We start from the raw sequence: 20507 nt of genomic DNA, 5'->3' as shown, positions 1-20507 counted from the left end.
TGGTTGAGGAAGGGCCTTTTAACAGAGCGTGAGAAAAAATTGCCGCAGAAGCTTTTTTTTTTCTCTCTGCATTGTGAGGACGAAACGCTTTCCTGGATACCAAAAAGAATCGAAGATGTGAGTGCCCACAAAAACTAAATCCAAACTAAGCGCGTGGGTCATCTGGTGAGTGCTGATGTAGGCAGTCGCATTAAGCACTGGACTCACCCTCCCAACTGCCCCACTGATCACCAAAATCAATGGAACTATGACCTTCGACTTTTGCATGATTGCTCTGTTTGGGCTTCATTGAGATTCTTCGACTGTAAGTTTTTCCAGTGTGATTCTAATGCCCCCTCTAAACCATGAAGGAAACCAATGTTGATACCTGGAGAAAATTCAAGAATCGCATCTACAATTGCTTCTTTCAAAGAATGTTTCCTCTTCCCATGAGAATGGACCTCTAGAGCCAGAAATTCTGAAACTTTCCCCAGCTAAAGAATATCCAACAATTGAAAGGATTATGGCATCTCGGATTGAAAGAATACCAGGAGGTGGTTCATGACCCTTGCCTTGATTTTGGGTTCTCCATATAACACTTCGATTACTAAGATCTTGTATTTGACTAGAGAGACTTTGGCTTGTATCTCCAGCACTCATCATCAACATCCTCTCTACACTTTGCAAAAGCCTCCCAATATGTATTCCATGGCTCACTCAGGGCCACTTCAGCAGCTTTAGCTAGTTGGATGATCCCTCTATTCCTCGTGATTCTTGCTGCGTTTGAGGCTAAGGCATTTCTGAAGGAACGCAAATCATATGCTGTAACAGCACCAAGGTGACTTCTTATACTAATGTTTTCTTGACGGATTGCTTCTTGGAGCCATTTCTTTATAACCAACGTCCCATCCTTTGTTCGTCTCTTCAAGTAATGCTTCTAAACAGTGCACATCGTTACAACTTCCAGAAAAAGCAAGTGACCCATATATTGGATCTAGCTGTCTACACCCTTTCTCTAGGAGAATATTTCTACTCTTATCATCATGCACACCGGAAGTTAGCAAAGCAGAACTCCCCTTCCAACCTGATAAAAATGCAGTCAGACCCTCATTAGAGAAATGGCCCCTATTGTTCATAGAATTTCCTGGCTCGAAAATGCTCTCTAGTGGAATTCTAAAATCGGTTGTACAATGCCACAAAGAAGATGAGCTAACTCTATTGGTTGCACCATTATTTGTTGATTGTGGAGTGAATATGCTTCTGTCCCTCCTAAGAAATGCTAAGAACATTCGATCAACCAGTGAATCACCATGACAACATGGTGTCACAAGATCAAGAGAGCGGTCTATAAGTAGTAGGCCTATTGATCATTTTGTATGCCCTCCCACAACATAAAGGCTCGATAAATCTGTCGAAACTTTTCCAATAGCTTTGAGACAGTGGGCCCAGAGTAAAAATCTCCATTTTAAGATCCATCTGACCAGCAAGATGATGAAGAGAGTGTGCAATTAGAGTTGCTCCTGGTGGAATATCATCCCCATCAGAAGTCAATTCCATACTAATCGCTGGCAACCCTGGGCTCAAAGAATTTTGAAACTTGTCAGATAGGCGCGATTCTGCAATGGCACTCTCTGATGGTAAAACAAAGAATCTGGGTGAAAGTGGGCAAAAGACCATAGGAAAGTGTTTCACTGATACTTTTATCTATTTCCAAGACTCTTCCTTTGTCATTGTAGAACTGAGATCATCTAAGCGCTATCCAGGGGAATTGTCTTCAAGACCAGAAATTGTGGCTTCACTTGAAGTTGGCCACAACCTATCCTCTTCCTTGATAGCAATGCTTTCTCGTAATGCCTGTTGATTTTGTACTGAGCTTCCAACGTCATCTGTTTCTGCAAATCTTTGGGCAAAGTCAGATTTCAAAACAAGCTCTTGGTAATCCTGCAATAGCAATGCTTCGTATTCTCGATAAGCATCAGGGCCCAAAGGTGCATCAACATATGCCGAGTGTGCATTCTGATCAAATATCTGGCGAATTCATGCAAGGTATGAGTGAATTGGTGTAATTTCAAGCAATTTTCGGGCTTTAGGCTATATGCGCCGCGCTAAGAACCCAGTGCGCCACACTTTTCATATGCGCCGCGCCCGTTATAATTTACACTTGGTGAAAACTCCCAGTGCGTCGCGCGCTCTATGTGCGTCATGCCACCTGTTATATGCACCGCGCTGCCTCCAAGTCACACAATCAGCCTCTTCCACACATTGTTTTTCTCTTGCGCTTTCTTGGCATGCAAATGAATTTCTCAAAACTGGGAAATCTCTCATATAGCCATGGATTTTGATTTTTCTCTTCTCAAACCCGTTTTTGTAATGTTTCCTCGAACTTTTGCATTTGAATGATGAAACTTTGTATCAAATTTTGCAGGGAATGTTATAGTAAAAGATTTCTTATCCCCTTTCTTGGAAAAATCAAGTCCTGTGGGTTTCACTGACACCAAAACTCTAGGAGGACCCGTCACCTCCGCTTTATAAGTCACATGTCCCTCCGCCACATTTTCCAGCGTTCTCTTCACAATCGCAATTCCCTGCAATTCTGCGACTGTAATGGAAGGATAGTTGGAGGTTATGTATCTTAGATGAGCGTGATGGACATGAGAATTCCTTTCCTATAATGGCCCTGATCTATGTTGAAGTATAATTTAAGGCGCAGAAAAATTGTAGTGATTTTCGGGTGATAGATCATAGACTAGTCCTGGATTTCCAGCCACATCCGGATTAACATGACCTGCACCATAGTTAAAAGGACCTGTTGTTTGCCTTGATACATTCTGGATTGGCTCCTTCTTGTTGTCCAATTTTGTGGCTGTACTCATAATGGCAGATCTGATAGCTGCTGGGCTCCAATCAGGATGTGCTCCCTTTAATAAAAATTGCAACGCCAGCAACATGCGGGCACGACATAGATGTGTCGGATATTACATTGAAAGGTAGATGCAAATAATCGAATAAGAGATCAGTTGGTGAGGCTGCCATTGAATATGCTGCTAGTATGTTCAAGCCTAGAGTTGTAATATCAGGCTTGAAGATGGCTAGATTAACACTATTTTGGCCCTGAGAGGAAACGGCTGTCATCAATGGCGCTGGTTTTGCAAGCCGTTGAGTTCTCGGAGGAAAAATGTAAGCAACATGGGGCACTATAGATTTGATGTATTTAAAGACTTTTGCCCCATCAGCTTGCAGTCAAGTGTGTAGCAAGAAGAATGTGAGCATCTACAGAGACGACGTTGGCATTTGTAGGATCATTAGCGAGGTTGTATGTGAACGTCTTCAACTGAAAAAAGTTTAATAATTTCACATTTGAAAGCAATGATTTCTTCTTCAAAACAGAGTTTTGAAGAAGAATCTCTCTTGAGCGTTGTTGATGCTAAAAAATTTGAAATGAAACTTATTTAGGATCCTCCCTCTGGAGACAAAACACTACACTCAAGAATTAAAATGACTGTTTTTGACCAAAATGGCATTTGATGACTGCAAATGATGAGAAATGAACCTTGGTGAATTTGACTCTGACAGAGGACTGACAAGACTGAGTCTAACACAAGACATACCAGGTCGCATTCTGATTTTGTAGTTGTCTCTCCATTATCTAATCCAGAGAGACTGGTAAGAGAAGCCTCTTTAAGTAGGAGACTTGTGATCCGGATTTAAACAGGAACGCAACAAATTACAGAGATAACCATATACACAAAGATGCAGCGGAAATAATACTTCATTTCATTAATGGAAAATACTGAAATATGCTTACAACCAGAAATGGAAATAAACTAGCTAGGGCGATGGTAGCTTATCTCTGAGAAGAGATGTGATGGCTACATGCCTCTGAACTGTCTTACAATGAGGCTCGAAGGCCTATTTATTGTTGAGAAACAATGGAAAAACCCTTAACATTCCAAAACCTAACCCTAGGAGATGAAACGCCAAACTGTGGGCCCCGTTTGGGGTAAATTGGTACATCAACTTCCCGGGGTCGTAACTTTGGCATATGATCTCCGTTTGATGCATACAATAGCTCATTAGAAAGATCTATCCGAGCACTATCATTGTTGGAACGAGCAACATGAATGGACCCATGTTGCCCCCAGATTCCCCAAAAAACGTCGTTTAGGGCCTCAAAACGGCTCCGGAAGTTTAGGACCCGAAAAACTGCTAAAAATAGTAAGTTGTGCTACAATTAAGGAAACTGAAAATGCTGAGAAAGACAATGGTGGGGGTCCAGGTGGACTTGGCAGGTGGCCACCAATATCCACCTGGATCATTCCTCCCCCCTTAGGAAGCAATGGTCCCCATTGCGTTGAGCTCCTCCATGAGATGAGGAAACTTCTGCTGAACTTGTTCCCTGGTGAGCCACTTGCCCTGCTGAAGGAGTTGGCCTGCTTTGACAACTCGATACAGTTGGATATTCTGTTGGCGAGTGTTCTTGATCTGTGTGTCCATGATTCGATCAGTTGCAGCTTGTTCCATGCAATCTGGATTTAATTCTGTGGGTTTGAGCTGTTCTGCAATGTCGGATGTGTCTAGTAATGGTGGAAAGTATGGCCAAAGGCGGTCCACATTGAACACTGGGTGCAGGCTAAGGAATGGGGGAATGCTGAGCTCAAATGCATTGTCGCCCATAGCCTTAGTAATGGTGTAAGGACCATATCAGAGTGGTCTCAATTTCCGATAGGCTCCAGTAAGGCGTTCCTTTTGCAAATGCAACCAGACTTTCTCGCCCACCTGAAACTTGTGTGGCACCCGATGTTGATCATGACGCTGCTTGTACTTGGCATTTGATTTCTCAAGAATGTCATGGACCTGCTGGCGAATATGTTGGATGCGCTCAATGAAGCTGGTGGCCTTATCTGTTTCGGACTGAACATGAGCTGAATTCATGTGAGTAGCTGCAAGTGGCATGGCCACATCAATGGGGCATAGTGGCTGGAATCCCAAACCCACCTGAAAAGGGCTATGGCCAGTGGAGCTGTGAAGAGCTCGGTTGTAGCTGTGCTGAACATAGGGGAGGCTCTCGTCCGATGTGCGTGGATGATTTGAGTTATACATGTGCAGAATGTGCACAATCATCCTATTGACAACCTCTGTCTGGCCATCAGTTTGAGGATGGAAGGCTGTGGACTTCGTGAGTTTGGTGTCCAGCATTGACCAGAGGCTGGACCAAAATGTGCTGAGAAACCGACTGTCCCGATCTGAGATGATAGACTGTGGGATCCAAAAGTGCACCCACACTCGTTCAAAGAAGAGTTTAGCAGTGGCTTCTGCTGTGATATTCTTCTTGCAGGCCACCATAATGGCCATCTTCGAGAACCTGTCGACGACCACAAAAACACAGTCATTTCCATGCTTAGTGGAAGGAAGGCCTGACATGTAATCCATGGAGATGGATTCCCAAGGTCGACTAGGGGTAGGCAACGGGGTATAGAGGCCTTGCTTCTTAATGGTCGGTTTGGCAATGGCACAGGTAGTACATGATCGGATGTACTTCCCAACATCCTGTCGAAGATTCGGCCAATAGAAATAATTTTGCAGTACTTCCATTGTTTTCTCGACCCCGAAATGCCCAGCAGCCCGACTGTAGTGTGCTTCCCAAATCATCTTGGCACGCTCGCTTGAAGGAACACAAAGGTGACCGAGGTGGCATAATAGGGCATCCTGGAGGTGAAAATCTGCAACATGCCGACCCTCCAAGAGTGTCTGGTATGTGTGGCCGAATTCTGGGTCGCTTTTGTAGAGAAGTGGCCAATCAGAAGTCTCGTGCCCACAAGAGTTGAGCACGGTGGTCAGCGCCATGATCGGTGGTTGACTGAGGCAATCTGCAACATTATTGGTGCTGCCCTTTTTATACTTGATATTCAAGTGAAACTGTTGCAGGTATGTAGACCACTTCTGATGGCGATCATTCTGCAATTTCCCTTGGGTCTGTATGAATTGCAGGGGTCGGTGGTCTGTGTGGATGACTGTTTCCTTCCCCAAAATGTAATGCTTCCATTGTTGGCAGGCCTGTACAATGGAATACATATCTTTATCATAAGTGGGGTACTTCCGGACTGTGTCTGAAAGCGTTTCACTGTGATATGCCACTGGATATCCATGTTGAGTAAGGACTGCCCCAATAGCATAGTCAGAGGCATCTGTCTCGACCTCAAATGGTTGTTGTAAATCTGGTAACGCGAGCACTGGTGCCGTGCAGAGGCGATCCTTCAACTCCCTGAATGCCTTCTATTGAGATTCAGACCAAAAGAATTTTGCTTTCGCCCCTCCCTTGGTGACTTGACTCAAGGGCCAAGAAATATGAGAAAACCCCAGCACAAACCTGCGGTAGAAGTTGGCAAGACCTAGAAAGCTGCGGAGCTCTGTTAGAGTGGTTGGAGAGGGCCAATCCCGAATGACTTGGACCTTGGCTGGATCGACATGCACCCCCTGTTCATCAATGATGTATCCCAGATACTGAACCTCGGTCATGCCAAAAGTGCATTTCTCCAAATTGGCACATAGCTTGTGTTGCCGCAGTGTTTGGAGAACCTGTCGGATGTGGTGGAAGTGCTCTTCCCAACTCTGGCTGAAGATCAGAATGTCATCCAAGTATACCACTACAAAGGAGTTGGTGAATGGCCGCAAGATGTCATCCATTAGCCTCATAAAGGTTGCAGGAGCATTCGTCAATCCGAAAGGCATGACCAACCATTCGATGAGGCCCTCCTTGGATTTGAAGGCAGTCTTCCACACATCTGAGGGTTAGATTGGTACCTGGTGATATCCTGACTTCAGATCGATCTTGCTGAAATATTTCGCCCCCTTTAGTTGGTCTAGGAGGTCATCAATTTGCGGGATCGGGTACCTATTACGGACAGTGATCTTGTTCAGCGCCCGATAGTCAATACAGAGTCTCCACGTCCCATCCTTCTTCTGTACCAACACGATCGGGCTCCCACAGGGCGATGAACTCGGACGGATGTGACCTTTCTGCAGGAGCTCCTGAATCTGCCTCTTGATTTCATTGTTCTCCAGAACGGAGCGCCGATAAATTGGTCCATTGGGTAGCGGCGCACCTGGGGTCAGATCGATGGAGTGCTTGACTTGACAATGCAGAGGAACCCCTGCCGGGGAGGTGAAGATGTCTTCGTACTCCTCCACAATCTTGTCCATCTGTAGCTATCGTGTAGAGGGACCCCGTTTGGAGGCCGCGACCACTGTCTTCTTCTTCCCTTGAGGGCGTATCATCAGGAAAACAAATTTCCTGGTTTTGGAAATGATCTTACTGCATTGTTTTGCAGTAATCAAAGAGATGGCGGCAGGTGGTGCTACCTCTGGTATCCTGAACAACTTATTTCCTAATGTAATAATAACAGCACGGGGAGCAATGTCACACAATACCTCACCCACAAGTATGGTTGTCCTAGTAATACATCACAAACTTCAAGGGGAGCAATGTCACACAATACCTCATCCGTGAAGGGCTTGATGTTGTATGGAAGGCGACACTGCTGGCTCACGCGAAGATCTCGCCCTTGGTGAAGCCACCTAATGGTGTATGGTTGTGGATGTGCTGTGGTCGGTAAGCCCAACCGCTTCACTACCTCTGCCGAAATGAGGTTCTTTTGACTCCCGCTATCAACAATGAACTGTATCGGGGAGCCCTTTACCCACATCTGGGAGTGGAAGAGACGCTCCTCCTCCTCTGGATCTTCGGGTTCATTTTTCTGGATCTTTGCGGTAGCAACAGTGGCGCTGGGATCCGCATCAATGATCTGCTTCCCTTTCTCATACCCTTTCTCGGGTTCTGACTCAGAGTCGGAACATGCATCTGATTCTGAAACCTTTAGCTCAGCCACCAGTGACTGCTTGGCCCGACACTCACTTGTGTTGTGAGTGGAGCTCTTATGGAACTCGCACCATTTTCCAGTGTCCTTTCTCGGCTTCGCGGCGTTGTTCTTTGCTTGCAGCTTCGGCTGGTTGTCTTGGGCTGTCCCGCCTTGGCTCTGTCCTTTGTTCTGTGGTTTAGGGGCACCTTTCCCCTACTTTGGATTCGCAGATCCAAAGTCTCGCTTCTTTTGTTTAAACTTCTGCTCGACCTTGACGGCATATCGGTATGCTGCGTCGAGCGAGGGGATGTTTAGGAATTGTATTTCTTCCTGGATGTACTTGTGCAGGCAGCCACGGTATTTGAGTATCAAATGTTGCTCCGAATCCTTGATACCCAAATTTGTGCGAAGGGTATGGAAAAGATTGGTGAACTCCGGCACGTCTTGGTCCCTTCCCTGCCGCAGCGTGGTCCACTTTATGTATTCATCCTCATAGCTTCCGACAGGGTAGTACTGCTCCTTGATGGCATCCCGGAACGAATCCCAGGTGGGTGCGGCTGAAAATAGTGAGCCAGTACTTTCATCCTTCTGCTCGCAGTAGGTTTCCCACCAGTCCTTGACGTGGGGGGCTGCTTTGAGAAGAGCAAAAACAATCTTTTCCCAACTCGAAAATTCATGAACAAAAAAATAACCCTCTAGCAGATTTAACCATTTATCTACGGCATCGGCATCTATCTGACCCTCGAATATGGGGATTTCAAGGTTAACTTGTACCTTAAATGGTGTGGCGTTTCCAGAGGAGCTGCTGGAAGCCGATGCGCCGCTTCTGGGTAGCCGCTGAAGGATCTGGGCAAAGCTGTCCATCATCGCGTTCCGTTGTCGCTCGAGGGCTTCTTCGAGCAAGATTTTGATGGGATCTCCTGCCCCCTCGTCTTTCTTCTCGTCCACCATGGGAGGCCGTCGGGATTTGCGAGGCTGGTCTTGCAAAGGTTCAACCAGTTCAAGCCCTAACTCCTTATATCCCGACCTTGTTTGGGACATGCAAAGAAAAACAGAGAAAAAGCAGACCGCTCTGATACCACTGATCCGGATTTAAACAGGAACACAACAAATTACAGAGATAACCATATACACAAAGATGCAGCGGAAATAATACTTCATTTCATTAATGGAAAATACTGAAATATGCTTACAACCAGAAATGGAAATAAACCAGCTAGGGCGATGGTAGCTTATCTCTGAGAAGAGATGTGATGGCTACATGCCTCTGAACTGTCTTACAATGAGGCTCAAAGGCCTATTTATTGTTGAGAAACAATGGAAAAACCCTTAACATTCCAAAACCTAACCCTAGGAGATGAAACGCCAAACTGTGGGCCCCGTTTGGGGTAAATTGGTACATCAACTTCCCGGGGTCGTAGCTTTGGCATATGATCTTCGTTTGACGCGTACAATAGCTCATTAGAAAGATCTATCCGAGCACTATCATTGTTGGAACGGGCAACATGGGTCCATTCCATGGACCCATGTTGCCCCCGGATTCCCCAAAAAACGTCGTTTAGGGCCTCAAAACGGCTCCGGAAGTTTAGGACCCGAAAAACTGCTAAAAATAGTAAGTTGTGCTACAATTAAGGAAACTGAAAATGCTGATAAAGACAATGGTGGGGGTCCAGGTGGACTTGGCAGGTTGCCACCAATATCCACCTGGATCAACTTGAGGCTTCTACCTCTTCTTCCGTACGCTTACAACTTGAATATATTTCATCTTATGATCCCTTTAGGTCTGTACCATCTCCATTAGATTTTTCCAACTTAACACCTAGGGTTTTAAAACTGCTATCCAAAGGAGTTGATATACAATCATCTCTTTTAGTCCATTCAATGGAATCATATAAAATCCCTGAAATACTTTCAGATTCACCTAAGTCATAAGAAGAATTGGATGTACATCTACCTGAGTTAAAACCTACCGATTTTATCTCCCCCACTCATTATACATTTCCATCCACTTCTGCTTAACCCGAGGAAACTTTTGTTGGATATTCAAATCCTTTGTTTTAAAATAAAGAATAAGTTGAAATAGAAGTTCAGAATTTAGTTATCAAAACAACTTTTAAAACTGTTAGAGATCCTCCACCCTCTTTTCCCCCTCCTCCTACTTTTACACCTCCATCTTCACCTATAGCTTCATTATCTTCTACCTCATTATCTACCACATCTTATATTAATTCATCTCCATCTTCAAATATGGATTCTTTTTGACCTATCATTCAAGCTAGGTATGCTGCTTTACAACTTCCTAATATACTCAATAATTTTCATGATGGGAATTTAAAACACCTACCAAGGTTTAATGGAGAAACCGGGTTGTTTGTTGAAGATCATGTAGCTTCCTTCTTGGATTTTGCTAACAACATGAACATAGAACATGAAGATGTATACATGAGATTGTTTGTTCAATCACTATAAGGGAATGTTAGGATTTGGTTTAGACAACTGAGAGATGATTCAATTAGTTCTTGGAATGAATTAACTACCATATTTAACAATCAGTGGAGGGTTAAGAAGGATACTATTTACTTTCTCACAGAATTTGAAGAATTGAAAAGAAACCATGGTGAGCCAGTGGAATATTTTATAAAAATATTTAATAAACTTGATCATAATATGCCACCTGACTGTAAACCACCAGTAACAGTAGCCAAAGTTAGGTTCTCTAAAGCATTTGAAGATGATTTTGCAGTTATGATTAGGGAAATGACATCTCATACTCTAGAAGACATGCAAACAAATGTTACAGAAGTTAAAGCCATTATGTCAGCATCAACTAAACTTAAAGCTGAGGCAAAAAATGCTGAGAGGAAAATGAAAGATAAGGAAGAAGGTTCTTCCTCAAAAACTAAAAATGAAGATCAAAAGATAGATGAAATAACTTCATTTATTAGAAACCTTTCAAATAGAATTTCAAAAATAGAAACTCAGCATATAACAATTCAACAAACTGCTACTAGACCTCAAACTCAATTCAGGAGAGCTCCTCAAACCCAAATGTTACAAAGAACAAATACTGATCAACAAATTCAACCTCCATTGATGCTTGATGATCAACAACCTGAAGACATTAGCTCTTTGATTAATGAGGATATAAATAATCTTCATCATTCATCTGTACAAAATGATATTGTCTCTGTTCCTTTAAATCAGACTTCTCAACAAGATCAAGAAGACTCACAAGGTTCGAAGTATCAAGCCTTTTCTGAATTTTTTATTACAAAACTGAATAGGAGATATGAATTAAGACCTAGGTCATGGCTTGATAGACCTCCCAAAAGTCCCATTGTAAATGAACCACAAATCAAACATACCAAATCTCAAACAACAACAATTCAGCCATTGAACCAATTAAATGAAACAACTTCAATTGATAAAAATGCTTTAACCACTTTCAACGTTGAAAAAGAATTAGAAAGAGTCAAAATACCCATTCCTTTATCTAAACTTTCAAATAATCTAGGATATAAAAATCAAGTTTCTAAATGGATCCAGTCATCCAATGTTGATTCTGAAGGAGATGTAATAAGTTTACAAGATGAAAAACCTTCAGTAGTTTTTGGTCCCAGCTCAGATATAATTGATGAAAATGTACCACCATTCTGTGTGACTCTAAAGGTTCATGATTTCTTATTATATAACTACATGTTTGACTCTAGAGCCTCCCATAATATGATGCCAAAGGTTACCATGGATTAGCTTCAATTAGAGGTTACGAGAACTTATCACGATATTTACACTTTTGACTCCAAGAAAGTACCTTGTCTTGGACTTATAAAGGATCTAGTGGTCACTTTAGCTCAAATCCTTGTTAAGAGTGTGGTTTTAGACATTGTAGTCACCGATATCCCTCATGAATTTGGCATGTCATTATCAAGATCCTATTATGCCAAATTAGGAGGAAGTCTTCAAATGGACATGTCTTATGTTACTATTCTTGTATATGGGGGTGAGCATATTAGATTATACATAGAAGTAAGATTCATGAATATTGTTTGCAAATCTGATCAAGAAAGGAATCATCCCATTTATACAGTAGATCAAGACTTTCAATGTTTTGAATTATCATCAAATAGCTTACAAAACACTCAGCTTAGCATTGAAAACATTGTAGAGAAACCAAAGACCTTTAAGACTGATACTTGGAGATTATACTTTGATGGTTCTTTCTCAAAGGAGGGAGCTAGAGCTAGTATTGTACTAGTTTCAGTAGACAAAAAGAATATAACTCAATCCTATAAGCTTGGATTTGATGTGACAAATAATGTAGCAAAGTATGAAGCCTTCCTTCTAGGATTGGAATTGGCCAAAAGTCTTAAAGTGCAGAATCTAAGTGTATTCAGTGACTCTAAACTCATTGTCAAACAAGTAAGGAATCTTTGTCAAACAAAGCATCCTAGACTTAGATCTTATACGAATTAGGTGTGGGATTCAATGAATAATTTATTTCTAGCATTTAATATCACTGCTATTCCAAGGAATGAAAATATTCATGCAAATTCTTTAGTTGTTTCAACTAGTCCTTTTAAAATTCCTGATCAAATGGTTGTCTAATATCAAATTCAAGTTAGGTATAGACCATCAATTCCCGAAAATATTAAACATTGGAAAATATTTGATGATGGTGAGTAGTTAAAATCCTTTTTTCAAGTAATTGATGAATTTTTAGCTTTGGAAATTGAAGAAGAACAAGTGGACAACAATGAGCCGAATAAGGAAAGTCAAACTTCCCAATTTGACTCAAAAATTGGTGATCATAGTATCATTCAATTATCCAAGAATTTCATTGCTAAGGGCTTGGTCCCTCTTGAAAATCTGTTTGACCAAAACGATGTCCCTAAAATCCATTATCAAATTCACCAGAAGAAGATATAGAATAATGTAATATTGAAACTTTGGAAGAAATCATAAATGTTAAAATATTTTCATCCTTGCCAATGAAAGTCAAAGATAAATATTTAGCTCTCCTTAAAGATTATAAAGATGTTTTTTCTTGGTCTTATAGTGAGTTGAAGACATATGCTACATCTCTCATTGAACATAAAATCCCCTTAAAACATGAAGTTAAAACTTTTAAGCAAAAGTTAAGGATAATTAATCCTGTCCTCCTTCCCACCATTGAAAAAGAACTTAAAAAGATACTTGATGCCAAGATCATAGTTCCATTGATATATTCTGATTGGGTAGCTAATTTAGTTCCACTAAGAAAGAAAAAGGGTGAAATTAGACTGTGTGTGGATTTCAAGAACTTGAATAAATCTTCTTTAAAAGATAATTATCCATTACCCAAGATGGAACAACTGCTTCAAAATTTTCAGGTGCTAATATAATTTCTATGTTAGATGGTTTTTTTGGATACAATCAAATCATGGTGAGCCTAGAAGATAGAGAAAAGACAACATTCACAACTCCTTGGGGTACATTTATGTATGCAAGGATGCCTTTTGTAGTAACCAACGCTGGAGATACCTTTCAAAAAGCTATGGATATAACATTTGTGGGTAAGACAAACAAATTTGTTGTCATTTATATGGAATTTTTTATTTCTTTTTCTAATCCTAATAGAAAACATTTAAAGAACTTGAGGAAAGTTGTTGAAAGGTGTAGGAAGTTTGGGATTTCCCTTAATCCCAAAATGTTCATGTTTTCATTCAAAGAAGGAAAATTTCTTGGCCATATTATTTCTATGGAAGGAGTAGTCATTGATCTTAAAAGAGTTCCAGCTATCCAAGCACTTTCATTACCAGGGAATAAGAAGGAAATTCAGGTGTTTCTTGGTAAAATCAAAAATTTAAGAATATGTATACCTAATTATGCTGAAATATTAAAGGATATCACTGACATGTTAAGGAAGAATCATGAAGTTAAATGGACAATTCCAGCAAGACATTCTTTTGATCAAATTAAAAAGGCCATCTCAGAAGCCCCCAAACTGCCCAATCCAAACTATTCTGAACCATTTAGCATATTTTCCTTTGCCTTTGAAACTCCCTTAGCTGTTGTTCTTTTGCAAAAGAATGAGGATGGAGTTGACCAACCTATTGCCTTTCTCAGTAAAGTCATGAGAGACGCTGAACTTAAATATGATATCACTGAAAAATATGCCTATTCCATAGTCCAAGCTCTAAAGGCTTTTAGATTCTATGTCCTTCACTCTTCCATTATGGCTTATGTTCCTAATAGTGTTGTTAAAACTGTGTTAACTCAACTTGATAGTGATGGAAGGAGAGGGAGATGGATTACCAAGATAATGGAGTTTGATCTTATTGTAAAAACTACAAAGTTAGTAAAAGGTCAAGGCTTGGCTAAACTCTTAGCTTAGTCAAATTGTAAAGTATTTGGAATTAATTCTGTTTTTGAAATTCTAGCAGAAAATAATCCACAAGAACCTTCTCATATTTCAGCAGAGAAGAATCCACAAGAACATTCTTAGAATTCAGCAGAGAATAATCCACAAGAACCTTCTAATATTTCATCAGAGAAGAATCCACAAGAACCTTATCAGATTTCATCAAATAATAATCCACAAGAACCTTGTTCTTCAATCCAATCAACTCTGATTCACATTGAGGAGAATTTTTTTTTTATCTAAATGGTACATTGATATTGTTAATTTTCTTAGAGATTTTGAGTGTCCATCTGAATTTACAAAGAATCAATGTAAAACACTAAAGTTGAAGGCCATAAAATACTGTATTATCAATGCAAATCTATATTGGAATGATCCACTAAACATCCTTTTACTTTGCTTGACAAAAGTGATACAAAAGGAATCATTGATCAATTTCATGCAGGTATTTGTGGAGGACACTATGCTTGGAGGGCTACAACATATAATATTTTAAGAGCAAGATTTTACTGGACCACGTTGTTTGCACAGGTAGGAGAAAATATTATAAGTTGTACCCAATGCCAATTGTTTGCTGGAAAACAGAGATTAGCAACACTTCCTCTAGTTCCAATACTAGTTCAAGCACCTTTCCTACAGTGGGGATTGGATTTCATTGGGGAAATTCATCCACCATCAAGTAGCCAACACAAATGTATATTGACTACCACATATTACTTTACCAAATGGGTAGAGGAAATTCCAGTTAGAAATGAAACTGACAATGTACTTATTAAATTTATTGAAGATAATATACTCTCTAGGGTTGGGTGCCCCTAACATATAGTTACAAACAATGCAGCAACATTCAGCAGTGGTTTGGATGCCCCTAACATATAGTTACAGACAATGCAGTAGCATTCAGCAGTGTCAAGATGATTGAATTTTGTCAGAAATACTAAATTTTGTTGAATCATTCTACTCCTTACTATCCATAAGGAAATGTACTAGCAGAGTCCTCAAACAAGAGTCTAGTTAAATTCATTAAGAAAACACTAGAATACCACAAAAGGAGTTGGGACAACCATCTCATATATGCAGTTTGGGCAAATAGGACCTCTCCAAAGAGGTCAATAGGTAGATCTCCTTTTCAGCTTGTCTATGGTAAGGAAGCCATTTTTCCTACACATTTAGATTTTCCTGTCATGAGGTTTTTAATAGAAGCAAATGAAGAACTTGATGATTTTTCCAGAAGAATAAATAAGATTATAGAGCTTATTGAAAACACAGATGAAGTTCATTATAAGCTTCAGAAATATCAGAACAAAATTAAAAGTCTGTTTGATAGAAAGGCTAGAGAAAGAGATTTTAAATAAGGATATTTAGTATTAATATGGGATCATGATAGGAGAGAAGATAAAGGGAAACATGGAATGTTTGATAATATCTGGTTTAGATCTTTTAGCATTGCAGAGGTTAAAGGCAACAATACTTTTATCTTAGAGAACTTGGAGGGACAATATTCCTCATTTCCCGTCAATGGGAAAAATTTTAAGCATTATATCCAATATTGGGAATTCTTCACTTATTCATCATTTGTACATCACTAGAGTGTTTTATTTTACATGCAGTGTGTAATTATTTTCAACAGAGACCCCATTAGCCCAAGGAGAAGGCACATGGATCTGCAAGTTCTCTGCATCCTGCAGGAGGAAGCAGTTCCCCGTTGGACATGATGTTGTAACATATTTGCTTTTGATAAGTTAGTTTTTGTTTATAAAAGAGGGTATAAAAAAATTGGAATAAAAAATTGAAATGCAATAAAAAATGATGAAAGGAAACCCCATCAAAAGAAAAAATAAAAAAACAATTATATAGTGAGAAACTTTAACTGACACTAGAAAAGGATAATATTTTCATTAGAAATAAACTAGGGTTTTGTGTGCATCTTGTTTAAAATGCCACAACCTGATATTCTAGTTTGAATCATATAGTTTAACCATGATCAAATCATTTAAATTTTTGTCTCTAGATTAGTGAATAAGTTCACCAAATTATTTAATCTTGGTGGAACATGATTAGATAGGATAGAATAGGAAGAAAATTGACCAAATACACTCAAAACTTGGCCAAATGAAAAATATGTACTAGAGTAGGGTTAAAATAGAATTAGGAAAAATAAAATGGTTGCTAGATCAAATGCGCCAATTCATAGATTAATTTTTCTTTAATTAGGAGTTAATTACCTTTTAAAGGTGATTAATTTTGTAATAAAGATATGTAATGTTTTAGTTTAAAGTCATAAATGACAAAATTTATTTTGTCGTTAAGCACTATTAAGTGGCTTTGTTTCGACGATGATCCTCCTCCCCACCCAGATCAACGGCGGGGAAGTCATTTCGCACCCCCTTCCACCGTTTCATGTTAATGGCAAGGGGGGGGGTCCAAAAAGTGGTATTCTTTTTGGTGGGCCCATTGCAACGTGTTGTCCCCTCGTAACTTCGTGCCCCCCCCGCTCAATACCAGTTACCACTACCCCCCACCTTTGAAATCTGCTCATCCTGATCATATCATACGTCTTCCCACAAACAGGTATCACCACTTCCCACACCTTGCTTCTGCTAATCATTTTCTCCCATGTGTCCATAGTCGTTCCTACATTTCCATTACACTCATACCCGTTCCCCCTACCCATTACTCGCCTCTCGTTGTCCATCAATGCACACAAATACTATTTGGTAATGGTTGATATTAGCGGTAATCCACTTCGCTATTATAAATAAACCCTCTATCCCCTTCACACGATTTCCCTGATTTCATCACCATTATTTGAATTACAGGTTTTCAAGATCAGCTCTAGTTAATTTTTGTTACAGACTGTGTTTTCTTCTTCATGTTGGGTTTCGAGCCTAATTATCTTCTTTATTCAGAGGTATCACCACATTGGACCCCAATTTTGCGGTAGCAATGCCACCTGATCTAGGTCCGGGTGTGAAGAAGGACCCTTCCAAGACCTTTACTTTCATGATGTGTTAAATTTCATTTTAAAAGAACATTAATGAATACATCTGCATACTAGAAAGAAGAGGAACATAACAATCATCAACACATGAAAACATAAGCCATTGATAATGGAGTTCATCCAGGAGGGACTACATCTCTGGGCCCCAGTGTCAAGATGGTGTAGGCTGCTGCATTAAGTGTTGTCAATAATGGTGATGTACATAAGAGATGATGTCTCGATCATACAAGGAAAAATGCCCTCATGCAGGAGTGGCTCTAAGAGATATTCCACAACTAGAACTCTCAATCAAAAGACTCCTATTAGTATGATACAAAAACATGCATGATGAACATCCCACCAACATGGCACAAAAGGGATGTCAAAACAAACATGCATGATGACAACAAGAGTATCCCAACAACATACAACAAGGGATCTCAAAACATAACATGAAGAGTTATGACAACAAGTACATCACATAGAAAATTTTGCATAACATGAAGCAAGGAATCTTGACAACATGTAATAAACAAGATCCTGCATCAACATCAATCAAGGATCTGTACAACATAATGCAGAAAGAAGAAGTACATGAACACATCATATACCTCACCACCAAGGGCCATCTGAAGAAGTGGATGTCACACTGCTGAAGCTGCTCGGACCACTGTTCTCAAGGCATCGATCTCGTGAAGATGGCTACTCGCACAAGAATGTGGACATCTACACTGGCACTTAGAAAAGTGACTAGAATAAGAAATGAGAGAATAAGAAATATGAAGACACCATTAGGTTTGTGGCATCGAGTAGTGCTGAATCGATTGTCCGAAATCTGAATTCTGAGAAGTTGATAATTCTGGGCTCAAGGAATCTTTTAGATTCCCCTGGGATTCCTCAAAGATTCTGTTCCATGGATGGACTTGAAATCTGCAACTGAGATGGTGAATCTGATCTCGCCATTGAGATCCCTACATAAAACCATGAAAAATAAGTATAAACTTGACTATATTCTGAAATGTCAAAATTTTACCTTCTTGGGAAAATTTCATGGCTCATGGTTCCGCTCCCTGTGTTTGCTAAAATCATGGTTCCATGTGCATTTTGGAAATGACTAGAAAATGCAGGTCTCTGATGAAGAAACAAACAGCACCATGGTGTTCCTGGCGATGAGAGGTGTAAAAACCATACAAAACTTGTCAAATTCCGACAAAGTTTCCTGCATTAAAATATTAATTAATCTACCTTTTGCCTTGAAATCCATGCCTATAGTCTCTCTTTGTCTCAAACTCTGTGTAGAGGTAAAAATACTGAGTTTAAATAAAACTTCATCAGCGGATTTACCAATGTCAAGTGGCTGATGCATTGGTAAAGGAGGCATATGGTTAAGGAGAGGTCAGGGGATCAAATCCCACCTTCTCCGTATATAACCTTTTACAACCATAAATGCGTTTGAAATATGGGTCGGGTCCGCTTTGGGCGGCCCGCCCCTTAAACCCCGCATTATTAACTTATCGGCGCATTATATATATATATATATATATATATATATATATATATATATATATATATATATATATATATATATATATATATATATATATAGATATATACATATATATATATATACATATATATATATATATATATACATATACATATATATATATACATATATATGTATATGTATATATATATATGTATATGTATATATATATATATATATGTATATATATATATATGTATATATCTATATATATATATATATATATATATACATATATATACATATACATATACATATATATATACATATATATATACATATATATATATATACATATATATATATATATATATATATATACATATATATATATACATATATATATATGTATATATATATATATATATATATATATATATATATATATATATATATATATATATATATATATATATATATATATATATATATATATTTCAGCGATATTATCAATTGGCGATTGGTAGTTGCGGAGGTATCAGCATAGACATCAGCACGACTATTTATATATGTGTCTTCAGGGCGTGGGCCGGGACAACCACTGATGGCCCACGCCCGCCCCTTAATGCATAGTTTTGTTATATTATATACATGTGTGTGTGTGTGTGAAAGTTGTAGAGGGTTCGACGGAGGTTGTGGCTGTCGATCCCATTATATATATATATATATGGTTGCTTGTTTTAAAAGGGTTTGGTGGGGGTTGTTGCCGCTGATCCCGAAACTATGTGTTTGATTGTTCTGTTGTGTTATATAGTTATTTTAATAACTATATTGAAACACATTTCGTTATGTGGTTATTTATTAACCATCTAAAAATATTTTGTCTCTTATGCAGGTTTTAGGAGACAACTGAGAAAATGCCAAGTGTCAATGGCTGATGGGCTACCATGTGGGTCCCACTTGCTTATTGGGATGCCATGTGGCACAATGTGGGCCCACTTTCTCCTGTCATGTCAAACTTTGAAGAGCTCTATCTTTCGCATATGAGCTCAGTTTGACAAACCGTTCACACCACCACGATCAGGACGACGAGGTCTTCAATTTGGTGCTAGTTTAAGCATAATTCAAACACTTCGATTTTTGAGCCATCGTTGTCCTGTGTGTCTCTCTGGAGCCACCTAGATCAATCCTCCCCATTGAGGAGCTTGTAGTCCTCCAAAAGCATGGAAAATAATCTGCATCTTTCTCTGTACCCTGTCTGCATCACAAATGTTGTAAAAAGGTCTCACTTCCATCTCCTTCACCTTTGTTCTTCGGAGCCTTAAGCGACGAGCCGACACCTGCTACTTCTGTAACCTGTAGTACACTATTTGAAAATTACACGCTTTGAATGACATGACCAACTAAAGACCCAAACATCCCACACTTGCCACGAGTTTATAACGCATACTCAGTGGTCAAGTTTACAACAAGATGGACGCAATACCTGAGCTATGACAACAAGGTTAACATATCATGGTTGCTTCAAAAAGTGATGGAAAACACATCATCACTACAACACATGATTTACATACATAAGGCCAGACACTATTGTTTTGATAAGTGATGGAAACATAACATCACTTTCAGAGTTTTAACAAGCAACTCAAAATACGACTCAAAACATGACCAGACATCATTGTTACTGACCAAGTGATGGAAACACATCATCACTTTTACACTTTAAAATGCAACAAATGATTTACAAAAGAATGACCATGAAATGACAACATGTCTAGAAACCATTTCTCACTGATCATGGTGAAT

General features: G+C 39.5%; 1 pseudogene; it reads right to left on the bottom strand.

The window, feature by feature from the left end:
* Positions 1-190: 190 nt before the first annotated feature.
* LOC149180847 (sec1 family domain-containing protein MIP3-like) lies at positions 191-2927 on the bottom strand (annotated as a pseudogene).
* Positions 2928-20507: the final 17580 nt, after the last annotated feature.

Source organism: Pinus tabuliformis, chromosome 3_2 (genome assembly GCF_031772625.1).
Source record: "Pinus tabuliformis cultivar Carrire ecotype Pingquan chromosome 3_2, CPIR1, whole genome shotgun sequence".
NCBI lineage: Eukaryota > Viridiplantae > Streptophyta > Pinopsida > Pinales > Pinaceae > Pinus > Pinus tabuliformis.
This window is presented reverse-complemented; position numbering and strand designations above follow the sequence as displayed.